General features: G+C 36.9%; 1 pseudogene across 1 annotated transcript in view; it reads left to right on the forward strand.

Annotated features, from left to right (window-relative positions):
* The window catches only part of LOC311178822 (inorganic pyrophosphatase-like), a 32,662-nt pseudogene extending 20,566 nt beyond the window's left edge, over positions 1 to 12,096 (forward strand). The window contains exon 2 of the transcript in view: positions 11,203 to 12,096. The product of the transcript in view is annotated as an inorganic pyrophosphatase-like (transcript). The remainder of the gene's footprint in view (positions 1 to 11,202) is intronic.
* Positions 12,097 to 16,387: the final 4,291 nt, after the last annotated feature.

Below are 16,387 nucleotides of genomic sequence, written 5' to 3' on the forward strand. Positions count from 1 at the left end.
CATAATGCAGGTTGTGCTGGTTATTAAGTCCAATAACCAGATGTCTCTCAGATGTAACTGTATCCTTTTGTACTTGGCTTTGTGAAACCGGGGCTGGAACTCTGCAAACCCCATTTCAGCTTTGCCAGATGTTTTCCTGGTAAATTCCAACAACAGAAGATGCTAGAAAGAAACTGGAGGTTTGGGACTCATTTCTTCCACTTCATTTCTCACACTTCACGTTTCAGGGAAAACCACACTAGCAGTTCTTTCTGAGAGCATTGGCCTATCAGCAGCAGCAGCAGCACCAGCACCACCACCAGCAGCAGTGCCTGCTTGTGGCAGCATCTGGTTTGCAGTTTTTCAAATACACGCAAGACTCCCTCATTGCAACTTCCTCAGTCATTCCCAGTTTAGAAGTCTGAGGCCCTGTCTTACAGGGTTCCTTCTCCACAGCGAGAGATACAAGCACCAGCCCTTCTTCATTGCAGTAACCCAGGGTCACTGCCCCATGCTCCTAAGCTGAATAACTCTAAGTTCCTTGATTTGTTTGACCAGACTTAGGTGTGCTGCTTCCTGCAAGTGCTCCTCCCCCACATACTTCTCTTTTTTATACCTTTTTTGTTGCCAAGTTAATAACTTCACATGGAGGTGCTTTTTTTTTTTTTATTTTAATTTCCTCCTGTTAAAATAACCAGTATAATTTCTCTCTTCTACTGGACTCGGATACAGATACACAAAAAACTCAGACAGTTTATAGCATATTTAATGGAAAATGCAATTCTATTATTGCATATGTAGACAATGAAATTTTTCTTTAAGTTCAACTGTTTTCTGAGATGATCTAACTAATTTATTCACAAGAATAAAAGGAAATTATCAATGAAACATGTATTTAGTTAAGATGATCTACATCAATCCTCAAGCACTACCTGAAAACAAAATAAAGTCCAGACTTGCTGCCTGCTCTGTCAAGCCTCTAACCCCAGTGGAGACCTAGCTTACATCTTCATTGGTAATTTAACATCGAATAGTTCTGGAAAGATGAAGCTGATTAATACCTTATTATTTATTCTCTTTGTCTTATTTCTTGTTAGAACATTATGTTAGTCCCTTTAGGGTACTTATCCTTCCCCCTAATTCTCATCCTTAAAAATCTTCTGTGATAAAAAAAAATCCTCTGTGATTATTTTTTTAAGATTTGTTTTATTTATTTACACATACAAGAGCTGGGGTGTAGGTCAGAGGTTGGGGTGGGGGAGAGGATTCACCAGAGACAGAGCTGGAAGCTGAAAAGGCAGATCCACTGAAATACACTGCTGAGGGGAACAGCGGGCGAGACAAGAGAGGTCTGCTGTGTCATGTGGGTTAGCCCCCTGGCCAGGGATTGAACTTGTGCTGCAATGGCTGCCGATAGCTTCATAACGCTGAGATTTAACTCTTTGCGCCACCAGGGAAGCCCTGCTCTGTAATTCTTATCTCACCAAACTCTCATTGTTCTCCACTCTCCAGGACCTTTTGATTGCGACCTCTACAAAGTTCATATATATCCTTCACTTGTTCATAGAATGTTGACTAGACCTTTTTGCTTTTAGCTCCACTCCCAAAGGCTCTGCTTCCTAGCAGGGCCCTAGATTGGAAGGTGCTCAGTGTTTAAACCTTAGGTCAGATGCTTTTCTGTGGCCCCAGGATGGATTAGGTCATTCCCTGTGTGCTCCTACATAACGTGATGCTAACTGCATCCTGTGTGCCTTCAAGTCTGGCTAGTCACTGTGCCCCTCCCACCACCAAAGCACCCATAGTCTTCCACCACAGTTCATTGCGTTCCCCCAATTCCCATGTTTTCACCCATTTCTCTCCCACCTCCTTCTCTGAAAACTGAAAATCAATTGTCAGTTTTTTAATAGTTTTTTTAAAAGTTTGTCTTTATCCTGACCCTTTGGTTTTTCTATATTTCACATATAAGTGACAACATACGGTATTTATCTTTCTCCTTCTGGTTTACAATTATTGGCAAAAATTTGTTGACTTACGACACAGAAGCTATTGTTTATTATCATTTTAGTCACAAAGCCTCATAAGCATCATAACATCATGTGATATATTATCAATACGTCAACATATTATACTTTATAAGAATGGATTTTTTTTCATTTTTTAATATTACATTTTGAGCTAGCATTTATGCCTATAAATTTGCGTGCTGGCATTAATAGATTCTAACCATCTATGTGATTTTGCTTTTCTAAACAGTAACTTCTAGATAACTTGCTTCTTGAATCCTTCACTGATTTCTCAGTTTTATTTTAAAATTTCAATACCAATTTAAAATTATCAGCGGCTTCACTTCTCAAATGCTGAGATGTTTACTTCAGCAGCTATACAACTTGACTGGAGTCTGTGGCATCTCTAACTTGTTTGCTACAGAGAGCACGCAATGGGATAGGAAAACATGAAATAGAGGCCTTTAATATACAATAATAAGTAGTTTTCACTGTAATAAAGGATTTATTCTTTGTCCTCTATTGCAATAGTGCAGTGAAAATACTTGAAAATTATAGTTTTTTTTTTTCAAATATTTATTTATTTATTTATACAAGCACTGGGTACAGTCAGAAGCGGGGGTGCGGGGGGGTGGGGAGGGGTGAGAGAATTCACCAGAGCCAGAGCAGGGAGCAGAAGAGGTAGAAGGACCGAAGTACATTGCTGAGGGGAGCACCAGGCGGCAGGAGAAGACTGCGTGCCATGTGGGACCCAACCAGCGCTGCAAAGGTTGCGGGCAGTTTTGAAACCCAGTGATCAACCGCTGCGCCACTGGGGAGGCCCGAAAATTATAGTTTTTTTAATCTCTAACACTATCAAAATTATTCATCGTTCTTGACCTAGAATTCTTTTCTTCCATTTCATTGGCAAAATAACATGAGACAATCAGACATGTTTGCAAAATATTAATACTAATAAAATTTACAGTGAAAAAAACATAATAAGAAAATTAAAAATATGAAACCGCACAATACAATTTACTCCTAATCTACGTAATCCATGTTTTTGAAGCACTTAAAACAGCTGGGTTCTTTGTGATTGAAATTTCTCTGTTATCAATAGTTTCTCTCATCTCATAACTCATCTAATATTTGGCTGAGAATGGACTTGGCCAAAGAAACACGGTCTTTCTGTAGACTGACTGGCAAGTGAGCCTGGATGTTTTCCAATGCAATTGTAAAGGGGCATATACTGTGCATGGCTGGGATCACTAGTGTCATGTGACATGTAAAGTTAGAATTGTTTTTGTTTAATCATGTTCTTTTGTGGAGACACTAGTGACACCTTGCTGAAAACTAAGGTTTTTTGTTTGTTTTCTTTTTTGGTAAACAAGAAAGAAACTTTTTATTTTTCACCAGGAACAACAGCTTTTAAAAAGACAGTGTGGTACAAAAACTAGTTCATATCTTACAATTATAAGCATTTGATAACAGGCATCTATTTTTTTATTTAAATATTTTATTTTATATAATTCTTACATATTTTTTCATCTTTGCACAATATATGCATTTTCATTTTGGTTATATTCCCCATACAATTGCACCTCCCCCCTTATTTTGACTCTAGTCCTTCCTTTCCCCGTCCCTCCCTCACTCCCTCCGCCCCCAGTAGTGTGTCTCTGGTTTATAGTTGCTTGTTGATTTTTATTTTTACTTTGTATTGATTAGTCTTTTTCCTGGTCTCTTATTTAGGTTTTCTAAATTCCTGCTATGAGTGAGACCATCCGGTATCTTCCTTTTTCTTTCTGACTTATTTTGCTGAGCATGATCCTTTCTAGCTCATCCATGTTGCTGCAAACTGCATGTGTTTATCTTTTGAAAACTAAGTTTCTATAGAATTCTGGCTCTATCTAGACTATAATTTGCAGATGATAGACTAATGATTATAAATGTGATTAAACAGTTGAATGTAACATCTGAAACCATAGATACGTCGAAGAAAACAAAGATAGTAAGCCCTTTGACACCAATGGTAGTGCAGTTTCAGTAGATGACTCAAAACACAAGGGCAACAAAAGCAAAAATAAACAAACGGGGCCTCAAACTAAAGCTTCTGTACAGCAAAAAAAAAAAAAATCATCAAAATAATAAAAATATACAAAGCAACTCACAAAGCTCAACAATAAAAAAAAAAAACAATAGCCCAATTTAAAAAAAATGGGCAGAGGATCTGAACAGGCACTTTTCCAATGAAGATATACAGATGGCCAATAGGAACATGGAAAGATGCTTATCATAGACTATTAAGAAAATGCCAGTCAGGGCCTCCCCGGTGGCACAGCGGTTGAGCACTGGGTTGCTGCGGTCCTCGGCTGCTCCCCGGCCACCAGAGGAGGGTCCCACATGGTGCGCAGACCTCTCCTGCCACCCGCTGCTCCCCTCAGCAGTGTACCTCGGTCCTTCTGCCTGCTCTGCTCCCCGCTCTGGCTCTGGTGAATTCTCTCACCCTCCCGCGCTTCTGACTATACCCAGTGCTTGTATAAATCAATCAATCAATCAATCAATCAATCAATCAATCTTTAAAAAAAAAAAGAAAATGCCAGTCAAAACCATAATGAGATATTACCTTACACCTGTTAACTATTATCAAAAAAGCAAAAAACAAGTGTTGGCAAGGATGTGGGGTAAAGGAAACCCTCATATACTGTTGCTGGGAATACAAATTCATTTAGCCACTGTGGAAAACAGTATGGAGTTTCCTCAAAAAGTTAAGACTAGAGGGCCTCCCTTGTGGCACAAGGGTTTAAGATGCAACCTACGAGGCTATCCGAAGACACTGCAGCAGGAGTTCGATCCCTGGCCAGGGAGCAACCCACATGGCGCAGCAGACCTCTCCTGGCTGGCCCACTGCTCCCCTCAGCAGTGTATTTCAGTCAATCTGCCTATTCTGTTCCCCACTCTGTCTCTGGTGAATCCCCTCACCCCCCACACCTCTGGCCTGTACCCCAGCTCTTGTATGGATAAATAAATAAATCTTTAAAAAAGAAAAGTTAAGGCTAGAAATAACATAATCAGGCTATTCCAATTCTAACATTTTCCTGAAGAATATGAAGTCATTGATTTGAAAATGTGTGGCCATTGGATTTCACATTTTCATTTGGTTTCCTTAAGATCATATTGAAAATAATTAGAATTTCGTGTGTATACACACACACACACATACACACACACATACACACACACACATACTATTTTAATTCATTATATAGGGGCCTCCCCCGGTGGCACAGCGGCTGAGCGCTGGGCTGCGAAGCTCCAAGCAGCCTCTACAGCACCGGTTTGATCCCCGGCTGCAGGGTGAAGGTCCCACATGACGTGCGGACCTCTCCTGCCATGCCCGCTGCTCCCCTCAGCAGTGCACTTTGGTCCTTCTGCCTGTTCTGCTCCCCGCTCTGGCTCTGGTGAATTCTCTCACCCTCCTATGCTTCTGGCTGTACCCAGTGCTTATATAAATAAATATTAAAAAAAAACTTAATTCATTATATATGAGTAGTATATGTAATGCTATATATAAAGCTGTATTTGAATGCATTATATAATTATAAGGTGAATATATATGTACTAATAGTATATAGTGTGTTTTGGGTTATATGTGTATTTATTACAGGTAAAACATTAAATATGTATAAATGTGTTGACCATAGGCATGAAGTAGTATATTATTTAGATCTTGTTTCTTTATATTATTGGCAAACATACATTTCAATTTAGGAGAAACTATAACTTCTGGGTGTTCAGCTGACTTTGTGATGACTGTAAGACTGAGTAACTGGATTAATGCTTCTAGATAGTGCCTTCCACTATTATTTAATGGAGAAAATTGAAACACACTATCATATTTTTCCTCTTATTAGGGGAGAGGTAAATATAAAGTTAAGCTAATATATAATATTATTTTAATCTGTAATCTTCACAAAGTTTAAAAATGGTTCACAAAGAGATTGTGTTGATACATCTGACCTTATTCAATTTGTTTCTCATTAGGTGGAGGTGGGTGTTTTACTAAAAGAGTGACCATCTGTTTACCATAAAATTGTTGGATCTTTCTCTAAGAGAAGTAGACTAGTAAAACTGTAATTGTGACATAAGTTCACTTTTTAATGTTCCAGTTATCAAGGGTCTCTGCTTGGATGAGAAATGGTAAGGTTGAAGGTTTTATAGCTGACTCATTTACAAATACTCAAAACTCTTAGCAGATAATAAAACTGTGTGCCAGGTCAATCGTAAACTGCACCTGCCTCTCATATTTTTGGTAGCCAAACTTACAGAGCTTTCAGAGAATTTTTATTTTTCTCCCTTTTTTATTCCTTCTCTTAATATTCAAGTCTATTTTTGAATGTTTTTTTTTTCTGTGATACCCGTGCATCTCTCCTTTGATAATGTTGTTTGTTTTTATTTTTACAGTTGATATGTGTATTTAAAATATCATCAAATCTTGAAGACCAAATATATCCAGTAGTGTCTTCCCGGTTCAATTCATACTAATCACTCTCTAAGTCTGATTTGAATGTTGACCCATATGTACGTGTGTGGTCACATCTTAAACTAAGTCTACAAATCCCTTTAACTCTGCATTTTCTGGGGTCTCCCTGGTGGTCAAGGGGTTAAGATGCAGCACTATGAAGCTATCTGCAGCGACTGCAGCACAAGTTCGATCCCTGGCCAGGGAGGTGACCCACATAGGGCAGCAGACCTCTCCTGACTCTCCCACTGCTCCCCTCAGCAGTGTACTCAGTAGATCTGCCTATTATGCTCTCCACTCTGTCTCTGGTGAATCCTGTCACCCCCTGCACCTCTGGCCTGTACCCTAGTTCTTGTATGCATAAATAAATAAATCTTTAAAAAAAAGCTGCATTTTCTAGCTTTTCTGCCTGGCTGTAACCTAAACTCACATCTCTTGGAATGTTGTAGTGGTTTGCTTCCTGGCATCCGTGCCTTTTTTGGGATCTCTTTTCCAGCCACTCAAATATTCCTAAAGCACAATTATTGAATAAAATCACTTTACCTTCTGGTCTACACCCTTCTGTTAATTTTCACTAAATGTTAAATCAGATTCCTTTGAGGACAGGCACTTAGTGGAATATATAAAATATGAACTCCGTAACTGGACATGAATGACCGTGTGCATTGGTAAGTTTTTGAAACTCTGAAGTCCCACTTCATTCATTTGTACTAAAACCTACAGGATGATTATGAAGAAAACATGAGATAAGTTATGTGAGGTATAGAGAAAACTCTCTGATGGATTGCTGTCACTCAAATTAATATATCCTTCTTTCTGTCTTATAATAGCCACATACCAGTATGTCTTTTTAAATTTCCAGAGCTCTTCCATACTGTCTTTCTTGTTTCCTTCAAAGATTAAGAAGTTTTCCATTTTTTTCTGTTTCTTTGGTTCCATGAACTAGAATATTCCCTGTTATTTTTATTATAAAAATCTTTTCTGATATTCAAGGGTCATCTGACATTAAACTCTTGCATGCATTCTTTTTCAATTTCTTCCCACTGGAATGTTGATTATTTCCTTTGAAAATCCACAGAACTTTATAGTTGCTTATGATATTTGGCAAATTCTACCTTGTATTATGTTAAATTTTGTGGCAAATTCCATACCATATTATTAGCCAGTTCAGAGACTTACATATCCTAAAGCATCCAACAATTTCAATTGCTTAAATTGAACAAGTATTTATGTAACAGACTACATATTGCAAACATGCCTTCCATCTACATGTTCTTATACATTGTAACATTGGTTATTCCCTATCAAGTAGTGTATCTTTCTCTATCCTTTTGAATATTGGCAGATATTGTGACTAAGTAATGCTGTTAGGGTGGAAGTGCCTCTTGGCAGTGGCAAAGGAGCTCTTTTTACTACCTTATTTTAAGTCTCTCCACTTGATACTGTCTTATAGTTTTCATCTTTGCTGAACGCGCTCATTTGATCATGCGTGCCATCCACTAAAGCCCTTAACACAATACTTAAATAGTTATTTTAAATTCACTAGTATTGCAGTATCTGAATCACATGTGAATGCGGTTCTATCAATTGCTTTGCCTCTTTATAGTGTTTTTGTTATTGTTGTTATTGACATCTAGTTACTTTTTCTAGGATATGGAGGCTCAAACAGTTTGAGTTATAAATTCATCTGCCTTTTCTCCTACTAGGTCCTTAGTGTGGGAGTTTGAAGTCAGCTGGGAGTTTAGTAGAGATTTCTTGTTGCTATTATTTACCCTAGTGTTGTACAGGTCTCAAATATTTCTAGTGTTACCTATCTTTAGGGTTGACAGTAGTTTGCCAGCGATTTTTTTCTCGATATATATTCCACCCTGAAGTTTAGGTTTTTCCTTTGTGCTGCTTCTTAGAGAGGACTTCTCCACCTTCTGACCATTAATTCTACAGTATATCATGTGATAACTGCTTGGTCTTTGCTGCATTGTCTCATGATTATATGGCAGTGTTGAACTATATAGAAGACACAAAGAAAGGGAATGTATTTTGTGTTTATGGATCAGAAGAATTAACATCAATAAAATTGCTCTATTACCTAAAGCAATCCCTATTAAAACAACAACATATTTTTTGATGTACCATAATATATGTTTTAAAATATATATATGTGTGTGTGTGTGTACTTCCTTTTTGTACAATGGATGCTTTCTCCTCTCAGGTGTAGTCCCCGTAAAGTTCCCACCACCGGTTACCCATGCATCATCACCGTAGTCCCTTGTGTTCTTCCCTCCCCTGTTTTGATCCCTCTCCCTTGCCCTCCCCTGAAGAATGTCTCTGATTTATAGTTGCCTGTTAATTTCATTTTTTCATTTATTATAATTATTTTTTTCCTGATCCCTTGTTTCCCCTGCATTCCTCCTATAAGTGAAACCATCCTATATTTTTCTTTTTCTTTCTGCATAATCCCTTTCAGCTCCATCCATGTTACTGTAAATGGCATGAGTTTATCTTTTTTGATTGCTGAATAATATTCCATTGCTTATATATACCACATCTTCTTGATCCGGTCATCCATTTTTGGGGCATTTGGGTTGTTTCCATATCTTACTTATTGTAATAGTGCTGCAGGTATCCTTTTGAATTAATGTTTTTGTGTCCTTTGGGTAGAGTCCTAGGAGTGGAATTGCTGGGTCACATGGAAACTCCATGTTTAGCAGTTTGAGGAACCTCCACACAGCTCTGCATAGTGGTTGATCCAGTTTGCATTCCCACAGCATTGCTGGTGGATATCCAATGCCTCTCTTACTAGAAATAGAACAAGAACAATCATGCAATTATTTGGAAGTTTACTACTAAACTTTGGTATTTCAGAGTTCATAGGAATCTCCTATCTCTGGCTGGTCTGTAACTCTCGACTTATCCCTCTATTGAATAATCTCTGATGCCTCTATCTGGCTTTCAATCTCACAGCAGCCATTTTCCAGTAGTCCTAGCTGAGTCTTGCCTTGCACTGTGGCCTGACCCTTACCTAAGGAAACATGAGGGTCCCCATTCTGCAATTCTTTGTCTCCTCTAGACCCTGAGATTTTTGCCCTCTCCCTCCAAACTTACTCTCTTCACTGTTCTATGAAAAACATTTTTAAGTAAAAATCCTGTCCAAACATTGGTCTAAAATTGTGTTTTCCTTATTCCATCATTTTCCTGCAATGCAATTTTTTTTGCCTTAAATTATCTGGTTCATAGTAGCAGGAGGCATATTCTGTACTATGGTAAATATGAGAAATTCCAGATCAATACTAGTGAGCAATGGTTAACAGAAACCAAAGTTTGTTTCTCCTTGTATTTGTGTTTTGCAATAGTGTTTTGACATCATGCAGTTCAGGTAGTATTTCATGAATACAAATCAGACTCTTGCTAATTTTATGTTTGATCACTAGCTTTATGATTAATATGCTGATGCTAATCACCCCATCTTAATTTAAAATGATAAGAAATAACAGGCAATATCAACCCATCTCTTGGAAGCTACTTATTGGGTAAACAATTGCTTTAGTTATTGTTTAAAAAGTAAATAGCAGTTTCTAAAGGCCAAGTTTGCATTTCTTTTTCTGAAAATAGTTATGGGAACCACTGATGCCCATTTTCACCGATTCAATGAGAAAAAAGTGACAATTGGGGAAGTCTTCTTGAATTTACACATTGATTCCCTTCTCTGCTAACATACACACACACAAAACTATTGGAAATAATAATACACTTTTGTTTTTCAAAATATACTTTTTTATCATATACTTGCAAAAATCCACTGTCATAATGAATAATTTAAACTTAATAGGATTCATTATAGTGAATACTAAAGTTGTAGTCAAAATGGAAATCAAAGGTTATATAAAAGGTAGAGCATATATGCCCTTGATTATAAGAAATTGCTTTCTAGGGGCCTCCCAGGTGGTGCAGCGGTTGAGCACCAGGTTGCGAAGCTGCCCGCAGCCTCTGCAGTGCCATTTCAATCCCCAGCCACTGGGTGAGGGTCCCACATGGCATGCAGACCTCTCCCGCTGGCCGCTGCTTCCCTCAGCAGTGTATTTCGTCAGTCTGCCTGTTCTGCTCCCTGCTCTGGCTCTGGTGAATTCTCTCACCCTCCCGCACTTCTGATTGTACCCAGTGCTTGTATAAATAAATAAATAAATCTTTTATAAAAAAAGAAAAGGGCCTCCCCGGTGGCGCAGCGGTTGAGCGCTGGGTTGCAAATCTGCCCGCGGCCTCTGCGGCACCGGTTTGACCCCCGGCTGCTCCCCTGCAACCGGAGGAGGGTCCCACATGGCGCGCAGACCTCTCCTGCCGCCCGCTGCTCCCCTCAGCAGTGTACTTCGGTCCTTCTGCCTGCTCTGCTCCCTGCTCTGGCTCTGGTGAATTCTCTCACCCTCCCACGCTTCTGACTGTGCCCAGTGCATGTATAAACAAAACAAAACAAACAAACAAATAAATAAATAACATGCCTCTATTAAAAAAAAAAAGAAAAGAAAAGAAATTGCTTTCTAAATCTTATACTTAGGAGAGATTCGAGCAGCATACTATGAAATTAAAAGATTATATTTGAAAATTTCAGTTAACTATTAAATTAATACAATTTCCATTTTTAAAAGAACAATTTAAAATCATTTTTACTTTGCTAGAGGGCATGTGAGGGCTAGCAGCTCTGTGGTGGTGGCTGTGATTCCTCCTCAGAGTGCCCTTCACTCTTGAAAACTGAGTGTTCCTCAGAAATGAAAAAGGACAGTACATATCCCCATTTCATGACATTCCATGTTATGCAGATAAGGATGTGCTCCACACAGTAGTTGAAGTAGCATGCAGGTCTAATGCAAAAATGGATTGCTGTAAAGAACATTTTAGAGTCAATTAAACAAGATGTGAAGAAAAGGTAAACTCCATTATGTTGCAAAATTGTTCCCTTACAAAGGATATTTTTAGAACCAATGGTCATCCCTCAGAATTGGACACAAGGACAAACACAAGACTGTTGTGATGACAATGATCCAATTGATGTTTGAGATGTTGGAAGCAAGGTGAAGTGATCAGGATGAAAGTTCTGGGCATACTGACTATGATCAATGAAGAGGAATCTGACTGGAAAGTCATTGCCAATAATATGGATGATGCTGATGCAGCCTTATAATACTAATGATATCAGTGACTGAATCCTAACTACCCGGAAGCAACTGTGGACTGGCTTAAAAGGTACGAGTTTTCTAATGGAAAATCAGAGAACTGGTTTGTTTTCGATGCAGAATTAAAAAATAAGGACTTTTCAAATACATTATAGAAAACACGCATGCCCATTGGAGAGCATTAGCCATCAAGAAAACTAATGAGAAAGGAATCATTTGCATGAAAACGGAGTCTGAGAGTCCTCTCAAGTGTGATCCTGGAGCTGCCACAGCCATTGTGGGTGCTTTATCACCACCACATGAGTCTGCATTCATGGTACCAACAGATGTGGGTAAGTGGTTCCATCATCAGAAAAACCAGGAAAATTTCTCTGAAATACAGACTGATATTGCTGCATCCTATATATCTGGAAGTATTAGATACAAAAGTAGAATCTTTTCAGGCCTTTAAATATAGTTTTAAATTTATAGAACTATTCTAAAGTAATTTTGCTGTGACCAATCCAATATATTCAGAATATCAGCCACCTAGAAGAATTTAGCATGTCTCGACTAAGGCAACTTTTAGTACATGGTTAAAATCAAAGCAGTTATAATTTGGAAGAGATTTGTGAGTAAATGTGCAAGATAAGTACACATTGGATGTATGTTTCTATGTGTTAGGAAATAAAATCATTTGATTGAAAAAATTAAAAATCATTTTTACTTTGCTCGATTATTCTACTTAATTATTCCAAATTTACACAGCACATCTGATTGACTTCTACTCTTTTTCATTTAAAGACTACATATGAATTTCACTAATTTGTTGTGACTTTAGACTCCATAAAAAAATTAAGTGTGAGATATTTAAAGTGGAAAATATGATTGATAACATACTATAATCTATATTCTTAGTAACTTAGAAAGAAACCTATCACAGCCTGTCTTTAAATCTTTAAGAAAGGTAAAAAAGAGTCCTCTGTTACTATTATTTATCACCACTTATTACACAACATAATATAAACTTGTTTCATATGTATTACAGGTAATATATTTCCTAGTATATATGACGAAAGAATGAAAAACAGTCGAGTTTCCTCTGAACTGACATTTTGAAAATGTCATAGTTTATAAGGAAATAATGAAAACCCATATTATATGACAGAACACTCTGACCTTTTGCTCAGAGATTGATACAAATTCTTGGGCAAGCTCTGTAAAGAAACTCAGAGGTAAAATTCACTTACTAATAAGAAATTGAAGATTTCAAAGGTTACAGCTCTAGCAATAAATTGGTTTACAAGCTAGAACATGGAATAAATTTATTTTCAAATATCAATTTTCTTTCATGTTATTTTAAAACCACCAGGCTTATGTAGAATATATTTTCAGCTGCTTTGGGTATTGGTTTCTAAAATTATTTAACGGCTTTATTGAGATGGACTTGATAATACACCTCACCATAAATTACACATATTTAAAATATGCTATTTGATAAGATTTGATATTTGTTTTGATATTTGATATTTGTTTACACCAGTGAAGCCATCACCACAATCAAAATAATGACCATCACCATACATCCCCAAATTCCCTGATATATATGTGGTCCTTTTTTCTTATCCCTTCCCTTACCAATTATGAATCTGCTTTCTGTCCATATAGATTATTTCACATTGTTTTATAAAATAAAATCATACAGTATATTCTATTCATGCTCTGATTTTTTTTCATAATTTTCATCTATTTCTTTGAGAAGTCAGTCAGCGGGGTTCTTCAATACTATCACACCCAAAAGCCAATCTTTAGGAGTTCTAATTTATAACTGAGGAAAGTTTTGCTTTTCAAAAAGTTCAAAGTAAAGTTGACAATAGGTTCACATTATTAAGACGTGGTTTTTACCATGGTTTTAGTGGTATTATTTACTTTGTTATTTTTATGCTACATTTCAAAGCTTTAATAAAAATAGCAAAAAGTACAATGAAAGGATAAGCCACTAAAAGGAATGTGGTACTACCTAAATTATTTGCATCTTTATTCAAAGTATAAAAGATAGACCATGATGTAACAGTGTTCTTCAAGTTGTTAATTCATCAAAAAAATACTCCTTATTCACATGTAATTTCTCACTCCCCACCTGAGTCTTCCTTCACTTATTCTTGGTTCTCATTGTCTACACAATCTAGTCCACACTGACGAGCAAGGTATCTGCATTTTTCGCTATCAGTACCCAGTCTACTTACCCCCTTTACTCTCTCTGTACAGCTCTGGTCATCAAAAAATATTTGATGCTGCCTTTCCATTTTTCTCTATTGTTTATTTTTTCTCAGATTGAAAATAACTTTCTTCTATCTGCAGAAATAGTAGTTACTTTCTGGGATGGATGCCGATGTTACTTTCTTTGTAAATAAAATTAGTAGCTACAAACACTGAACTTGTAGACCTGTCAGGAAGAATGCATTCAACTCCAAATTTGATACCTTATCTCTAAAGAAAGATATTATTGCCCCCACCAGTGCTTTAATAATAGGTGAACAGAACCAAAGTCATAGTATCAGAGGCAGTTACAGGCATTTCTGACCCCATAGATTGTTCTTTCCTCTAGAACTTTAAGGTTTCCTTGACATTTCCCTCCATCACACCCTCATTTCACTTTCCACAAACAATGTACTTTATTGATCCTTGCCTTTCCTAATACTGCTCTTTATAATGGTGTATCATGATTCAAAATTCTAAATTGTCAGTTATAATTCCCTTGATAATTGTTTGTATGCATGCATAACATTTTTAATAAATTATGAATTGAGACTATTCATTTTTTATTTTTGTTATCCTCAGAGTCAAGAAACCAAAAATGTCATAAAGAAATTATGAAATATTCACAGAATCCTGAAATTTTATGATTCTTGTTTTAATAATACATAATTTATGAAAGTTTGGGATTTATTACTGTAACAGTATTTATCTTTTTATTCAATTAAAGTTAAAAATGAATCCACAGAGACCAATAAAATATTATTAGGAAGGGATATATAACATTCAGTGGAGATCAGGCATTGCATTTTAGCTGCAGTCTTAAAAATGAGGCTTGAAATTTTCTGGAGAGAATCAAATTCACAAGGGCACATATGAATAATACAAAACAGATAGTTAATATAATTTGGTTGGAATTCTACTGCAGTGTAAACATATTTTACTTGACTTCTCATGTATTAGATATGACAGATATGAAATTTTCTTCAAACCCTTGAGATGTTCAATTTTTCAGTCTTTTGTTTCTCTCCTAATCTTCAATAAAATATTATTTTAAAAAGTCATGCTAGCAAAACATAGGGTAATGGATGTCAGAAGACATTTATCTGAAAGGACACTTTCCTAATAATTATCCTTATGCCATCTGAAATGCATCTTGCTGCAATTGATCCAGGATTAATTGATTATAATGCTCAGGCAAACTGATGTTCCATCATTTTGATCAAAGGCAAAATGTGAACCTGTGTCAAGTAACTGGAGGATATGCCTTTCATAAATGTAGTTTTAACTTTGAAAATGCATTTCTACTTTCATTTAGACTTCCTGAATAGCAATGAACCTGTGTGTAACCTATGTGCAAGAGGGATTTTGAGTATATATGATGAAGTCAGAGACAAATTCATTAATACTTTTTTTGTTAAATCCCTTGTCTTACAAATCTCTTCTTTTCCTCTTTTTCACAAGTAATTTTATACTAAGTTAAAATTGTTGGCATATTTCAAGTGACATCATAGGGCTCCCCTGGTGGCGCAGTGGTTGAGCGCTAGGCTGCGAAGCTGCCTGCAGCCTCTGCAGTGCTGGTTTGATCCCTGGCTGCCCGGCAAGGGTCCCACATGGAGCGCAGACCTCTCCTGCCATGCCTGCTGCTCCCCTCAGCAGTGTATTTTGTCAGTCTGCCTGTTCTGTTCACCGCTCTGGCTCTGGTGAATTCTCTCATCCTCCCGTGCTTCTGACTGTACCCAGTGCTTGTATAAATCAATCAATTAATTAAAAAAAATAGAAATAACAAGTGACATCATAAGCTTCTCTAAAAAATGCAGTCTTAAGTAGAGCAATGTTCCCAGTAAGTTTTATAATATATAATGCTGCTGATAGTATTTGATATTGTGTGTGATATGTATATGAATGCTCAAGTGTGTATGTGTTGAGTAGTAGTGTTAAATAAGATGGGACAGTGAATGATTCTAGTATCATTTAAATATATTCTGTATCATACAGCTATATGAGAAAAATTATCAGGAGAATGATGTGCATCTAAAAGTCAACAGTTTAGAAAAATATGATTATTTTCACTTGTTTTGTCATTTTCCTGTACAGCTTTATATACAGACTTAAATATCATTGATAGAAGTAAAAATTCTGTCACTTTGGTGACAGAATGGAAATTGTGTTGTTTTCAGTACAGAAAGCAAAAAGACCTATGATAAGGGGAATAACTCATGAATACAGCACTGCCACATCAGTGTCACTTCAGTAGAACAACTGGTATGAATCCACTCTGATAAAAAGTCCAACACAGTTCTCTTTGGATGCCACTTGCTTCCTTCTTCTCACAGCAGGTGTGATTTAGGGAGAATGAGTCTTAGGGAGATGTTAAGGGGGGTGTTGGAATAGGATTAATGAAAGTGTTTCTTACCTACCTATTGAGTGTCATTGAGTAGCCCTAGTCTGCCTACTTCATTTTTAGCTATTACTTTGGCCAATCAATGCCATCTACACAAACACCA

Source organism: Talpa europaea (genome assembly GCF_964194135.1).
Source record: "Talpa europaea genome assembly, chromosome: 10".
Classification (NCBI taxonomy): domain Eukaryota; kingdom Metazoa; phylum Chordata; class Mammalia; order Eulipotyphla; family Talpidae; genus Talpa; species Talpa europaea.